At 46.8% G+C, this 10258-nt stretch overlaps 1 long non-coding RNA gene across 2 annotated transcripts in view; it reads left to right on the plus strand.

Moving 5' to 3' along the window:
* Positions 1–8885, plus strand: part of LOC124096556 (uncharacterized) — a 29785-nt gene extending 20900 nt beyond the window's left edge. Inside the window, exons 2-3 of one of the 2 annotated variants that reach the window (XR_006852889.2) lie at positions 386–527; positions 8693–8885. This is a non-coding gene — a long non-coding RNA (uncharacterized LOC124096556). Of the gene's footprint in view, positions 1–385; positions 528–2122; positions 2355–8692 lie in introns of those variants that run through there. The other variant, XR_006852890.2, reaches the window with a different exon arrangement.
* Positions 8886–10258: the final 1373 nt, after the last annotated feature.

The raw sequence follows: 10258 nt of genomic DNA on the forward strand, positions 1-10258 counted from the left end.
GTTCTCAAAGTCCCTGAGACCCTTTCAGTGTGTCTGCAATGTCAAAAGTGTTAGGGACTGGGGATGTAGCTCAATGATACAGCACTTACCCGGCATGCAAAAGGTCCTGAGTTATATCCCCAGCACTGAAAATATTTTTTTCATGATTCTTCATAATATTACTAAGGCATTATTTGCTTTTTCACTTATTTCTTTGTGTGTGTGGGGGGGGGGCGGGTTGGTGGGGATTGAACCCAGGGCCTTGTGCATATGAGGCAAGCACTCTACCAACTGAGCTATATCCCCAGCCCACTTATTCTTTCTTAAGTGTACAATAGAATTTTCTAGAGGATATATGACCCATGGCGATGTCATCACTTTGATGACCCATGAATATCTTTTCTAGAATTTTCCAAGGTGAGGTCTTTGGCACACTCAAAACTTTCATGAGTGTCCAGGAATCCTGAGATGAAGTTGTTTGAGAAGTGCTGAGCTTCCTCGGTCACAACAACCCCTGGGAGGTAGATGCTATCGTCACTGGTTAACAGGTAAGGAAACTGAGGCAGTAGGAGGGGGAGTGACCACCCTAGGCCACACAGCTAGGCAGCTGCTGAGCTGCGATGGGAGGCTGGTTCTGTGTGGGGCCAAGGACAAGCTCTTTGCATCAGCTCTTGTCTGAACGGGTCACTCTGGAGTGGGGGTCCTGACTCTCGGGGTGCCCGAGGTGGGCCTGTTGTCTGCTCATCCAAATAAGGTGAGGCAAATGTTCCCTTAGGTGGCCCCTTTCCAGCTGGGCTTCTCCAGGCCCAGAGCTCAAAGTGCCAGCCTGCAATGACAGGTGACGGCAGATGAGGACAATGACCAAGGGGTCAGCGGGGATGGGGCAAGGAGGTCAAAGGAGCTGTCACATGTTTATGGCTTTTCCTCCGATTTCAGTTTTCCCTTTTTTTAATCTGGATACCGAGATTCCGATCCAATGGATTTGCTAAAAAGAAATGACTAAAAAAAAAAAAAGGGGGGGGGGAAGAAGAAGAAACAAACAAACAGAACTATTTCCACACTGAAGGTCGCCCAGCCTTGCCTTCCCCGTTCTCCAGCACTAATGGCCGCCCCCAGTGGCCTAGGCCAGGGCTCGGCTTTGTTTGGTGTGAATGAGGAGAACACCTGCTCTTCTCTTAAACAAACAGCGCCATTTAAAACAGTAAGGCGACATCTTTGGCTAAGGAGCCCTAAGAAACAGAGTCCTGGACTTCTACTGTGTGTGTGTGCTAGGTTTTGTTTTGTTTTGCATAATTGGCTATTCTGAGCACTTCAAAAGAGGCTTGGGTGGCCCAGGAAGGCCTGTATTCTTAGTTCATTTCCCTCCCATGAGGCTTTTGGGGACTAGCTCCTCCTGTTGGGCTTATTGTTCTTGTCCATGGATTTGGGCTATGAAATAAAGAGATTGGGTTCTTAAAAAGAAATAAATGTGGCCAAGATGGTGGTGCTCTGGGTAGTTAAAGTAGATTCCTACAAACACAGAGTCACTTGCCCCTGGGGTCTGTACTCTTTTTCTCAGGCAATAACTGAACCCCATCCACCAAATGAAATCAGCCTGAACCTTGGGCCCCATCTTGGACCATTGCTCCTTCTCACCAGACCACCCATTCTACCTCCAAGGTCTACGGATTCTACCTCCTTAATTTGTCTTAAGTGTCTGATATCATAGGAAGGAAATGAGTCTTGGCATGAAATCAACATGCATTAGAATCTCAGTTTTGGCTCCTCCAACTCTCAGCCTGACTTTGGGCAAACGTGCCCCATATTGCCGTGGCTCACCTTCAAGTGCACCTACAGTTCCCTGTTTCTGCTGACACATCTCCCATCAAGCACCCAGGTTTCTGCTTTGTGACCCAGACTTTCTCTGGGACTCAGGGAGCTTGCTCAGCCCTTGAGCAGGGCAACCTGAGTTCCCCAGAGAAGACATTCCCCCCAAGAGGGAAGTGACCGGTGGATAAGCAGTTCAGCTTCCTCATCCCTTTGTGGGAGAGAGATGGCACCCCGACAGGAGCCTCACAAAACGTCCAGCAGGATTAAGCAACACTAGTCCACAGGCGGAGCCTGCAAGGTCTCTCCCTTCCCTACTCCCTCCCTGTTCTTCCAGGATCACTTCCCAGATGAGCTAACTCTTCCCAAGTCCTCGTCATGGGATCTGCAAATACAGGTTGAGGATCCCTGATCCAAAATCAGAAATGCTCCAAAATGTGGACCTCTTTGAGCACCAACAGGAGCCACAAATTGAAAATTCCTATCTGCCAGCTGCCCCAATGCACTGGGTCACAGGCAAAATGCAGGTTCACTGAAAGCGTTGGATAAAATTACCTTGAGTTTACCTGAATAAGGTGTGTATAGAACATAAACTTTTGTGTTCAGACTTGGGCCCCACCTCCAAGGTATCTTAGTCCATATATGCAAATATTCCAAAAATTTTTTCTCAAGAAAAAAATATGAAATTCAGAACAGTTTTGCTATCAAACATTTAGGATAAGGGGGTACTCCATTGGTAAAGCAAATGACTTACCCTCCATGAGCTTCAAGGTTTTTCTCCCCCCTGGTAAGGAGGGGTTGGCAATAGCCCCCTCCCAGAATTTTTTTTTTTTTTGTACTGGGGATTGAACCCAGGGGTACTTTCCCACTGCACATCCCCAGCCCTTTTTATTTTTGATTTCTAGACAGAGTCTCGCTAAGTTGCTTAAGTCCTTGCTAAATTGCTGAGGCTGGCTGAGAACTTGCAATCCTCCTGCCTCAGCCTCCACAGCCACTGGGATTACAGGCACGCACCACTACAACCAAATTCCTAGAGTTGTTGATAAGTAACAATATGTCATAATCTTCACCATGGCAAAATTTGAAAATGCATTTGCTGTCTCCCTGAGACGTGCTCTCTGGAATTGAGTAGATAGTTATGAAGCCTCATTATTTCATGATCTCTCTGGGTTAATATTCAAGGCACAAAGGCTGAGGTTTGCAGAATGCGTGTTTTATGCTTGTATCAATGTTCTTACATTTATCTTTGAGCCCCTGTGAAAAACGGCTACTGAAGAAAAGAAGGGAAGTGGAGTTCTCTGGGTAAGAAGACAAATTCACACTTTACTTGTCAGAAAGATTCCTGATCCCTTCAGAGGTGGCGTGGGAGAGCGGAGAGGCCTTGAATCCTGGCCCCAGCCCTTAATAGCTAGGCAAGTCTGAACAAGGTACTTGATTTTGATGAGCCTGTTTCTTCCTTGCAACATTGTCATAGTAAGAGTCAGAAATAATATCTGTGAACTTTAGAATGAGGCAGTGATATCCTGGGCACAGAAATGAGTGATGTGGTTTCCTGCTTTCAGAGATCTCAGAATCTCATTGAGAGGAAAGATCAGGCACAGATGCAGAAGTAGGGTATGACTGGGTCTTTACCACCAATACTTACCAAGCACCTACTATGTGCTAGGCACCGGACTGGAGGTGCCCACCACAGGAGAGGCTCCCTCCATCAACACCCATCCTATGAGCCTACTTCTCTTCCTTTCTCCCTTCTTTCTTTCCACCCTCTCTTTCCTCCCTTTCTCCTTTCTCCTTCCTTTTCTCGTCCATAGTCTTCAAATCCTTCTAGTCTAAATCTCTTTTCCCCGTTCTGCGTCTGCCAGAACCAGAAACCTCCACCAACAACATTGCTTGGCCTCTGGGGAGCTGCAGGTCCGGAAGGAACTGAGTCCTGTAGATCCTTCCATCCAACAGTGTCAACTGGGACAGGCTTCTTCTACCCCCAGGGGACATGAATTTGGATGGAGGAATATCATAACCTCTGGATTGATCAAATATCTCTGCAGTATATTTAAGGCATTTAGCAAACTGGTGTGTGGAACAAGCTTATATCAGCTCAGAAGTGCCCATTATTATATTTCCAGGAACTTTTTATGGATTTTTTTTTTTCAGTTTATTTCATGAAGGAGTTACACTAGTCCAAGCAAAAGCAGACCCCAAATGTTACATTATACAAGCTGTGAGGTTTTTGCAAGTGACCGACGTCACATTGGTAGCTTGAAATCAGCCCCAATGTGGGTATTGACACAACAGAAGTTGGCAAACACTACAAATCAGGGATTGAGTTCCTCTGTTAGCCATCTACCAGCACACCCTGCCTAAATGTAGGTAACACAAGAGAGGGTTGGTAAAAACAGGCCCTGCCTTCAAGGAGCTTCATAGCACGCTAGAGGGTGACAATGTAGCCAGTGTCACTGACTTATAGCCAGGAAATAAAAGTTCACGTTCCAGCAAGGTAGCATCCTTCTGTGAGACTCTGTCTGCCAAACGGGAGTCACAGAAATACCTCCCTTTCTTTCTTTCTTTTTTTAATATTTATTTAGTTGTAGATAAACACACAGTATCTTTATTTATTTTTATGTGGTGCCAAGGATTGAACCCAGTGCCTCACACACAAGAGGCAAGCACTTTACCACTGAGCTACAGCCTCAGCCCCCTCCCTGCCTGTCAAACTAGATCAATCAGAGGACCCCCAGAAATGATGTAAATGATAGGAAACTCATTGTGATCTATACTCTGTGTCTCAATCATCAAAGAAACGTCTGGAAAGCGTGAGAATGTCCCATAAGTATACCAAGAATAAATGCAACCACACAGAGGATCTGCCCGGTGAACAGAAGAGAAGCAAGACAAGCCACATCCCAGGGTCACTCCCCTGATTAGACTGGAAGCAGTTTGACAGCGTGGCCCTGTCTACACTTCTCTGCAGCAGGACACAGGACTGTGATCCTAGTGAATGAACAGATGAGCAAGGAAGAAGGCTTGGAGGGGAGTTTGGGGTACCCCCAGCAAAGCTATACTCATGGTGGGAAGCAGAGAAAGGTTTGTCTTCTCCAATCCCTGGTATCAGGGTTTTGTTGGAATTTGAATGATGGAATGGAAAGTCCTTGCAGGTGAGGTGGAATGGCTACTGCAAGTTCATGTCAAAGGCTGGCTGGTGTGGTGGTGCACGCCTGTAATCCCAGCAGCTTGGGAGGCTGAGGCAGGAGGATCACTAGTTCAAAGCCAGCCTCAGCAAAAAAGCGAGGTGCTAAGCAATTCAGTGAGACCCTGTCTCTGAATAAAATACAAAATAGGGCTGGGGATATGGTCAAGTGGTCGAGTGTCCCTGAGTTCATCTCCTGGTGCCAAAAAAAGGAGGAGGATCGAAAGTTCAAGGCCAGCTGGGCAATTTAGCAAGACCCTCCTTCAAAATAAAAAATAGAAAGGGCTGGACGAGTAGCTCAGTCATAGAGCACACCTGGGCTCCATCCCCAGTGCCAGAAAGAAAAAAAATGCTCATCTAAAGAAGATAAGGGGCACTTGTTTTATAGACAAGGATTTCTTCTCCAGCCACCGATTGAGCATCATCATTAAGGTCCCTCCATCAACAGATTATGCCTATCATCCTCCCAGTGCCACCACCCATTCCCTCTCTGTTATCTTCTTTCCTTCCATGAAGATCCAGGGCCACAGTATTTACATATGGAACCACACACTGTGAGGTTTAATTGCAGGAAAGTATGTGTATCATTCTCCCTAATGATTTAATAGTCTGTCTTCTCAACCAAATTGCAAAACCCTGGAAGGTATGAAATACTGTCAACTGAATCTGTTTCACCTGAGCTTCCAGGTGCCCTGAGAGTGCTCAGAAAGCCATCAGAGCCACTACTGATGGAGCACTTGTAGGGGAGGAGAACCCAGTGTCATGCTGACTCCTTCAAGGAACTCTCCACAAGGCAGCCAACCTGAACACAGGTCGGCTGACTCCTATCAAAGAGGCAGTGAAGCCAGAGGTGTGAGCTGGTCCCCTTTTCAGCTAAGGAATCTAAAGAATAGAGAGGTTAACAACACACTTGCCCCAAAGCACAAAGTAAGCCGCAAAGCCAGAATTCAAACTCGTCTACCTTAAAAAAACCCATGCTCTTTCCAGACGCGGTGACACACGTCTGTTATCCCAGGGACTCGGGAGACTAGGGCAGGAAGATTGCAAGTTCGAGGCCAGCCTCAACAACTTAGCAAGGCCCTAAGCAACTCAGCAAGACCCTGTCTCTAGATGAAATATAAAAAAAGGTCTGGGGATATGGTTCAGTGATTAAATGCTCCTGGTTCAATCCCTAGTACCAAAAAAAAAAGAAAAAGAAAAACATGCTCTTCATTACCATGTTATTAAGCATAATGGAAGAAAAGTCGGGTGCTTAATAGGTGAGTCGTATTATTTCGCATTTCCCCAACTTAGCAAGTAGTGAAACTGAGGCAGATGGTGGCTAAGACAACCCACTCACATCGCAGCAGGCAGCCTGTACCTACTGGGAAAGTCTCACTAACCAACTTTACTAACTGTGAAAGGCTGTGGCGTGTAGATAGAGGGCCTCGCAGATGTGGAGCCTCTGAGGAACAGCCCTCAGGTGGGCACCAGCAGCACGCTCCCAGGATGACTTAAGGCTCCACTGGGCTCCTCTGTCCTCTGATTAGGTTGGCCCTTCCACCCACCGTGACTTCATGGGAGCCTCCATTTCGGATCTGGTTTTCCCTCTTCCTCGGAGAGCTCAGGGTGTTTTTGGTTTTCTCTCCTGCACTGCCTGACTGTGGCAGAATGTTCCAGGAACATCTAGTCAGACAGCACTCAGTGTGCTCCAAGGCCTGGGTACACGCTGTCCTCCTGGGCGGAGTAGCCACCCGGGACTATTAATATGGAGCTAGCCCCACCTCCAGGAGTGGAGGGTAGCAGGTGGGGGTGTGGTGGGCATGCCCCAGTCACCAGAGGCTCTGAGAACAGACAGGACATCAGGCCCTGTGGGTGTTATAACCCCAGAGCATGAATCAGGCCTGAAATGAAGGCCAAAGACCCCATCTCAAGGGCTCGCTTCTCCCCGGCCTGTCTATTCCATGCATCTCCTTGACTTCAGAAATAGACATCAAGGTCCAGACCAATGCTGGTGACTTGCAGTGTCTCTGTCTGACTCTCCTCCCTTCCTCCACTCCTCAAAAAGCCCCTTATCAGTGGCATTCATGGAAGACATTCTGGATCACACCTCCCAAAGGGTGGAGGTTGTGGAGAGGGTCACAACCTCAACCTCTGCTGCCATCTGAGCAGCCACTGTGTCACTCATGGAGCAAGGACCTTTTGCTCTTCTTCCTTCCCACAGTCATTCGCCCTGAAAAATCCTCTGGTCCTTAAATCAAGCTCCAGGCCAATGGGTACGCTGTACCCGTGATCCATACCGTCTGCCTATAATCTATAACCTATAACCAGGTCCAAACACCAGATGGAGAGCATGTTGGAGAAAGTGCGATTTTGTGAGCAACAGTAGAAGGAAAAATGTTAATAAAAGGCATTTTGCTGAGTGGAGGTTAAATACTTTCATACTTCTCAGCTAATCCAGAAACTTCTCTGAATTCTCATTAAAAAAAAAAAAGTTCTCCGTAAAAAGTTTACTTCATTAAATGCTGCCATTTGAGAAGCAGGAAAAGGACTGACTTGAAAATTGGCCCCTGGTTCAGGTCACCGTGTTGCCTGGTTCCCCCAGGAGAGGGCTCCGCAGGGTGACAGGAAACCCTGGTGTCTGAGATTCCTAGGGCCAATCACAAGGCTTTTCTTAGCCCCCATCCATACAGCCTATTCTGCTCTCTTCCTCCAGCACCACACTCGGGGTGTCTTTTGGCTGGGGGGGGGGGGGGCGGTGCTGGGGATTGAATCCAGAGCCCTGCACACACCAGCAAGCACTCCACCCCTGAGCCCAGCCCTGCTGGTATCTGAATCCTAAAAGATTGAGAAATCCAGAGACAGTCTTCCTTCTGTCCCTGTCATACTTTCTCCTTTTGTCTTTCTAACATTTCCTTCTGTATTTCAATTTGATTTCCTTCTTCAATAGCAATACTAACATTTCTACCAGAAAATATAGAAACGATTTCTTGAAATTAGTAACAGAGCACCCCAAACCATGAATTGTACACTTTAAATGGGCGAATTAGGTGGTGTGTAAATCATATCTCAATAAAACTGTTTAAAAGAAGAAGAAAATCTAAGAACCATAATCCAGTTAGACGGGAGACTGAAGCTACATTTATGTAGCGCGGTTAATAAGACTAAGGAACCTCGAACTACCCACATCTGGAAATAGGCTAAAGTGGATGGAAATTAAGTGGTACATTCACTCCACTTGAGCCACATTATTATTATTGTTTTTACTATTATTATTCGGTACAGGCTATTGAACCCAAGGGAGCTTAACCACTGAACCACATCCCCAGCCTTTTTATGTTTTATTTAGAGACAGTGTCTCATTGAGTTGCTGAAACTGGCTTTGAACTCTCGATCCCTCTGCCTCAGCCTCCCAAGCCGCTGGGATGACAGGCATGCACCACCACACCTGGCCACAATCATCCTTTTTCTTCCCTTCCAAAGATCAAAATGGCAGATGAGTTGGAGGTTAATAAATCTGGGTGCAAAGTATACCTCTGTGGATGGGAATATTTCCACTACTACACCAAGGGTCATCCGCTAAATATCCCAGTGCTTGGAATCTCAGAGGTTAAATTCAAGTAACGAAGGCTTCCTTTTCTCAGAACAAGCTGGTTAGAGTGCATGTGACTCATTTGTCAGGGACAATTTGCTTTTCTATCTGACTATTTTCCTCATTGACCTCACTTCCTCCTTCTCTCCCAGGCGGCCATGGGATCTGGCAACAGGAGCTCCACCGTGGACAGGGAAGTCCTAGAAGACTGCTGCCCGGCTGGGGGCCAGCTCAGAGCTCCCCTGTGCTACCTTGGCCTCCACACCACCTGCCCCTACGCGCACACTCACGGCTCTGTGTAGGAAATTCGCCACTTTACGGTCTCACGTAAAAGTGCCACTCTGAATAAACACAAAAGCCATCAACTGCTCTTGAGTTGTTGGTCTTAAATATCAGTCATGCTTCATCGCAGGCATACGGGACCTGTTCTTTGCATGATATCGTCATATAAAGAGTAAGGACCTTAGGGGCATCTTAATGAGGTGGTAATGAGGGAAAAAATGTTCTGGGTTTGGGGGGGCCTGGTTCCCTCTGATGTTCAAAATGGGTTTAATCTTACATCAGACTCCTGGCTCTGCAGTATGGAGGAAAGAAGGAGAGAAAGAAGAATGGTGTGGTACAAGAGGGTGTGTGGGTGGGAGGGGTGTACTGTGTTCGAAACTTTCTTCGACTGCTTTTTATTGCTCCTGAAGACCAGCCCATAATATCATGAGGCTCCTCTTTGTACACAGGTTACCCGCGTCCTGGAGGACAACGCCAAGAAGCTTCCTCCTCCGCTACCCTTCAGACCCCTTGATGTTCCCTGTCTCCACGCATGCTACCTTCCTGGTTGGGTTGTGCTGTTGATGCTCTGCTTTGTGTTGTAAGATGCCCTTTGTTGCTCTTGAAGACCAGCCACGATTTCAAAACCTTTTCTCTTTATATCAACCACCGTGGAGCAATAGGGTGAGGGACCTTCCGACTCTGTCAAACAGATAGTCTTTATTCTCCCATTTGCTTGCTTGCTTTTCAGACTCCACATAACCAGATCGTTGAGAAAGTTCTTTGAAATGAGAAGTGACGAACTCTGTCCTTTGCTGAGTGATTTAGCCTCTTTGGGGCGGGGTTGGGGGGGTGACTGTATAAAACCAAGGTAGCATTGTTACTTCTGTGGTCCTGTAACAAGATATGGCGATCATTCATTCATTCCTAACTAGATGTTCTCCTGGGCACATCAGAGGCATCCTGCCTATGTATGCCCTAAATTTTGTTTGCTGTGAGTCTTGACTCACTTTACTAACAGGATTCCATAGACTTTTTAAAATGACTCTTCTATTCCAAAATCTTTCATCTTATCCTCCTGTTCGCCATTGCCAGTTAATTCAAACTACAATCGATCATCCATCCATCTGTCCATCTGTTTGTCCATTCATCCATTCATTCAACAAATATTTATTAAGCATTTATATGACCCAAGTCCTCAACCAGCTGGCTAGCTAGGGAAGGAGCAGGGAGTGTGGCTCCCCAGGCTCTGGGAGGATTTAGACAATTACAGAACCGTGTCCTGTTGAGCATGGAGTGGACTGGGGACACAAAGGAGGGGAAGCTGGCCAGAGCTAGCGACTCCAAGAACATGCCCTTACAGAAATGCGATCTGAGCCCCCAAAGGACAAGAAAGAGGAGGAGGGTTGGGACTTTTCTCAAAAAGAAAAATATCCACAGGTGTTTCTGCTACTCTG

Source organism: Marmota monax, unplaced genomic scaffold (genome assembly GCF_021218885.2).
Source record: "Marmota monax isolate L192 unplaced genomic scaffold, Marmota_monax_Labrador192_F-V1.1 WCK01_AAM20220418_F8-fsc00004, whole genome shotgun sequence".
Lineage (NCBI taxonomy): Eukaryota > Metazoa > Chordata > Mammalia > Rodentia > Sciuridae > Marmota > Marmota monax.